This window comes from Salvelinus sp. IW2-2015, linkage group LG16 (genome assembly GCF_002910315.2).
Source record: "Salvelinus sp. IW2-2015 linkage group LG16, ASM291031v2, whole genome shotgun sequence".
NCBI lineage: Eukaryota > Metazoa > Chordata > Actinopteri > Salmoniformes > Salmonidae > Salvelinus > Salvelinus sp. IW2-2015.
Window position 1 is genome coordinate 21,921,355 of NC_036856.1, and position 6,000 is coordinate 21,927,354.

General features: G+C 42.6%; 1 protein-coding gene across 2 annotated transcripts in view; it reads left to right on the forward strand.

The window, feature by feature from the left end:
* LOC111975853 (inactive N-acetylated-alpha-linked acidic dipeptidase-like protein 2) overlaps positions 1 to 6,000 on the forward strand; it is a 310,771-nt gene that overhangs the window by 211,533 nt on the left and 93,238 nt on the right. The gene's annotated exons all lie outside the window — the stretch shown is intronic.

Genomic DNA, 6,000 nt, shown 5'->3' on the forward strand with positions numbered 1-6,000 from the left:
AAAAATGTAAAATCGGAAAAAAAATTGGTAAGTGTATCATTGGATTTAAATGTGAGGGTCTTCAGTGAAAGGTCATAGTTCATATTGTGAATATGTTTTTAATCTGAAAATATATTAAAAATGTATATAGTGTCTAATTTCCATTCAACGTGGTGACCTCTTATCTCCTATAATGTACAGTACCTCTAATACAGTACCTCTAATTTGGGCTGTAGTGGAGCAGGTTGAGAGCTTCAAGTTCCTTGGTGTCCACATCACAACAAACTAGAATGGTCAAAACACACCAAGACAGTCGTGAAGAGGGCACGACAAAGCCTATTCCCCCTCAAGAAACTAAAAAGATTTGGCATGGGTCCTGAGATCCTCAGAAGGTTCTACAGCTGCAACATCGAGAGCATCCTGATTGGTTGCATCACTGCCTGGTACGGCAATTGCTCGGCCTCTGGCCGCAAGGCACTACAGAGGGTAGTGCGTACGGCCCAGTACATCACTGGGGCTAAGCTTCCTGCCATCCAGGACCTCTACACCAGGCGGTGTCAGAGGAAGACCCTAAAAATTGTCAAAGACCCCAGCATGGCAAGCGGTACCGGAGTGCCAAGTCTAGGACAAAAAGCTTCTCAACAGTTTTTACCCCCAAGCCATAAGACTCCTGAACAGGTAATCAAATGGCTACCCGGACTATTTGCATTGTGTGCAAATGGCAACCCCTCTTGTTACGCTGCTGCTACTCTCTGTTTATCATATATGCATAGTCACTTTAACCATATCTACATGTACATACTACATCAATCAGCCTGACTAACCGGTGTCTGTATGTAACCTCGCTACTTTTATAGCCTCGCTACTGTATATAGCCTGTCTTTTTAGTGTTGTTTTATTTCTTTACTTACCTATTGTTCACCTAATACCTTTTTTGCACTATTGGTTAGAGCCTGTAAGTAAGCATTTCACTGTAAGGTCTGCACCTGTTGTATTCGGCGCACGTGACAAATACACTTTGATTTGATTTGTATCACCTATGTTCCTTTTACTGTCACTCATCAAACGTCAACACGAGCCCTTGATTGGACGGCTCTTTGTCACTTCAGATGTTAATAGGCAATTAGACCTGTAATTGTTTACCTGGAATATCTCCCTAGTACAGCAGGCTGTAAACGCCCTGCCAGGTTTACACCCATTAACAGAGAATAAAGAATCAACCATTCTCCTTGCAGTGTCATCATGCTCTTCAACAGTCAGTTGAGGTAAAATTAGGTAAATATTTAAAAGGACATTTAGAGTAAAATGGAAGGGTGCTTTATAACCCCGTCACAGCAACCCCAGACCCTCTCCAGGAGGAGAAAGCAGTTGCATTATCTATTTTTTTAATGGGGGGTATTAGGCTCTAATTCATGCTATTGACTGAAAATCCCCTCTTATATTTGCATCATCACCCAGGAGACCTAGCTAGCAAGTGCTGCAGTGCAGTTGTCTCTGGTTGATAGACAGTAGAGCTCCAACGACAAAATGAAGGAAAACTGACTTTAAGTCAAATCCCTTGCCAAAGTCATGATAAAGAAGGTAAACACTCATGCTATCGGGGTGATTATGAGGCACTTCTGCTGTTGTTTTGGATGACTCTACGTTCTGCTCTTTTGAATCACCTCCAAAGGCAGAAAGGCATCTGCCAAGGATTTCAGCAGACAGTCAGAAGTGAAAGTGTGTGTCTGTGTCCGTGTGTCCGTGTGTCCGTACGTCTGTATGTTGGAGTATGTGCATGGATGGGTTTTGTAATCTTGTCAATTCACCCTTGATATCCAGTATATTAAAACACTAAATGTGGCAAATTATGGTGTGCATCGTCTCTGAGAGGACCCCCGTCCTGCTGTTGACAGTAAGGCATAGAGGAGCTGAAGGGGTTTTAAGAGGAGAGGTTTCTTTAGATGTCTGCCTGGCTGGGTGAGGCTGTCTGCACCAGTCACTTCCCATTTTTCCATGTGTCCAAACCCCCCTGATTAGTAACTGGAACAGCACCCTCCACGTTAGGCAGGCATCCCCCTGTCACGCTGCAGCCACGGACTCACCGAGCCGCACCGCCACACACTGACAATCAATGGGGCCAAAAATACCAGTGGCCACAACATGGTCGCTATCGATCCCTCAAAGAGAGGGTTGTCCCAGATGTGCACCTTTTCAGGGCCGCTTACAAGCCTCCCAAGCATGACCTCCTAATGCCAAGCCCTGAAACGGACCGCAGCAATGTTCCATTAGTTTGATCAAACAGGGGAGCACTGGTAATCTGTTCTCCATCGATTTCGGCTAAAGTACTGACCACTCCAGAGATTTCAAATCATTTGTTTCCATCTGTCTGCCTCCTCTTTTTTAAATTCCCATTCAATTAAGGCTCACTGTATTGCCTGGCCATTCTCTAATTGCATGCAGCTCTCCTCCATGGAAACAAGACATTAACTGTGAGGCCCTGAGAGGTTTAATGGTTCTACCTACCTGTGTCCAGGTGACGTCATGCCTCTCTCAGCGCTCTCCAGCCGCTCCGGAGCGGATAATGCAATGTTCACACCATTGAAGGGAGCAGCACACCACTCAATGCATTTGAAAGGGACTTATTCATTATTGTGTGTATTTTGTCCCACTGTAGATAGGACTGGCTGGGCGATTTCATCTTTCTTTTATTCACCATAAAGAATTTGATACCAAAGGAAGAAGCCCAGACGAATTGTGATTTCAGTGAATCACCACTCTCTGCCGCATACACCCGGCTCTCCCAGGCCCCAAACGAATGCCATAAGTGTAACAAATTTTCAGAGCAATTACAGCTCGGCTGCAAAAAACTATTTGAAATAGCTTTATAGAAACACTCTGGGGCCTTTAATTACAAAGCTATTGATTGCTAGGTGCAGGTAGGCCAGTCCATATTGGTTTCCCTCCTCTACTGATTAAGCTCTGTGAAGAAAAGAACAAAGAGACATCTACATTTTGATTTGCTGGTAAATACATTTAAAACCCTCAGTTGTGGTTGATGTATGAAGTATATTTGCCATAAAACACTTTGTATATTGACCCTTTTTGCGCTCTTGACTTATCACATATGCTGCTGTTACTATTTAGTATAAATCCTGTTGCCTAGTCACTTTGCCCCTACCTATATGCAGTGGTGGAAAAAGTACCCAATTTTCATGTTTGAGTAAAAGTACAGATATCTTAATAGGAAGTTACTCAAGTAAAAGTGAAAGTTACCCAGTAAAAAGTATTTGGTTTTAAATATACTTAAGTATCAAAAGTAAATGTAATTAATAAAATATACTTAAGTATCAAAAGTAAACAGATAAATCATTTAAAATTCCTCATATTAAGCAAAGCAGATGGCACCATTTTCATGTTTTTAAAATGTACAGATAGGCAGGGGCACACTCCAACACTCAGACATAATTTTCAAAMGATGCATTTGTGTTCAGTGAGTCTGCCAGATCAGAGGCAGTTGGGAGGACCAGGAATGTTGTCTTGATAAGTGTGTGAATTTGACAATTTTCCTCTCCTGCTAAGCATTCATTATTATTATTTTCTTTAGGAATGTAGTGAAGTAAAAGTAGAAGTTGTTGAAAATATAAATTGTAAAGTAAAGTACGGGTACCCCCCCAAAAAACGACTTACGTAGTACTTTAAAGTATTTCTACTTAACCCTTGTGTAGTCTTAACATTCTGCATACTCCCCTTGTCCCAAGGGTAAAAAATGACCCGCCTTCACTAAACCCCTAAAATAAAGCAGCTTAATTGAATTTTGCATGAAGAAAATACCTGTCATTCATCACAAACTTTGTGAATATCTGGTTTTTCCCTCTTCACAATGCAGAAAGACTGCATTTAATCAGTGGACACAACTCATTTTTATTACAACACACCTGTTGTAATAAAAGAAAACACATAACTCTACTAAAGTAGAGGTTTATCATTACTATTATTATTGCTAAAGGTATTGCATAGGTGTAAACATAATTTTTTTAGCAAGAGATAGCCCTTGTATAGCCTAAGAAAGTATCAGAAAAGTGAGGAAAGTAGTTTTGAATTGCTGTCACGATCTTCTTCATCTGAAGAACAGGAAAGATCGGACCAAAATGCAGCGTGGTACATGTCCATGTTAAATTTATTATAACTGAACACTAAATACAAAATAACAAAAGTGAAACAACGAAAATCGAAACAGTCCTGAAAGGTGACACAACACAAAACAGGAAACAACTACCCACAAACACCAGGTGGGAAAAGGCTACCTAAGTATGACAATTGCATTTTATTGAAGGGAAACAATAACAGTCTTCAACTTTTTGGGCAACATAGTGATATATTCTTATATACTGTACAATGAGGAATTCAACTACAAAATACTAGTCTTCTCCCATTTTTTTTAACCATTGCCCCCACACACAAGGTGTATAAACAACAACAATAAATACAAATAAAATAAGATAATAGATACAAAATAAAAATATGAAGAACATAAATCAATCAACTCTAATTAGCACATGTAGGACAGTATGCAAGTGTGTGTACATGGACTTTTCAGATGTATTTCTCACATGTGCAGCACATAGTATTTGTTTTACAGTCCTTTTTTGAGGGGCAGAATTGGCATCTCCTCCTCTTGCCTGCCCCAGCTGCAGCCTCAGGTGGATCAGGGCAAGATTCAGCCCCTTGAACAGCTTTCACAAGCGCTGCAGAGGCTGCTGTGCGGGGGAGGCGTTCCCTTCTTTGAATGTGTGGGGTTACAAGTGCCTTTCCCAGCTGCTCCAGGAACACCCTCCTCTTGATCTGTTTTTCAGGCATCCAGGTAGGGTTGATCTTGTTCCATATCACAAAGGCATTGTATGAGGACACATCAATGATGTTATGGAAGATGACCAGGGGCCAGCGGGCAGTCATCCTCCTGCAGCTGTAAGTTCCAATCACCTTGTCAAGGTTGTCCACGCCTCCTTTGTTGTGGTTGTAGTCCAGGATGATGGCTGGCTTCCTGTCCTCATGATCACTGATCTCAGCTGTTTTGTGCAGTGTGCTCAGGAGGACCACATTTTTGTTGGTCTTTGGGAGGTAAGAAACTAGAGTGGCGGTGGAGGTGAAGGGAAACTTTGATGAGAAGGCCTCTCTCCCCCTTGTTGCAAGGAGTGCAGGGGGGGGCTCAGGCTTGTTCTTTCTAACTGTGCCAACCATGGTGATCTTCCTCTTCAGGAGCTGCTGGCTAAGTTCATAAGAGGTGAAGAAATTGTCACACGTGACATTGTGCCCCCTCAGTCCATCTGTCACATCAAGCACAACCCGCATCCCCTGGTTCTTCTCCGGGCCTCCACTGGTCGGCTTCCCTGTGTAGACTTGCATCTTCCAAGTGTAGCTGGATTGTGCGTCACAGGCCACCCATATCTTGATGCCATATTTTGCTGGCTTGCTGGGCATATACTGCCGGAAAGGACAACAACCTTTTGACAAGAGATCAGTAGTTAGTATCAGTGTCACAGAAAACAATCACATAAAATGCGTGGCTTTTTACCGTAGGCATACGAACTTATAGATGACCTGAGCCAGTGCGGTTCTGGCTGACGAAGTATGTAAGCGAGGGCCAGCCAACTGAGAGCATAGCAGGTCGAGTGGTGGGTGAGTATTCGAGACTTTGGTAAACAAACGATGCACGTGATAGACTGCATCCATTTATCTGAAGTAGAGGTTGGAGGCTATTTTTGTAGATATGACATCGCCGAAGTCGAGGGATCGGTAGGATAGGTCAGTTTTTAGAACGGGTATGTTTGGCGGCGCTGAGTGAGGAGGCTTTGTTGCGAAATAGAGAAGCCGCAATCTAGATTTATTTGGATTGGGGAGATGTTTTTGATGGAGTCTGGAAGGAGAGTATTACATCTAGACCAGACACTAGGTAATTTTAGTTCGTCCACATATTCTATGCCGGAACCGTCCATCTGGCGATTTCCGTCCCGATGGCAGCTGAAAGTTTTCCCACTTTCT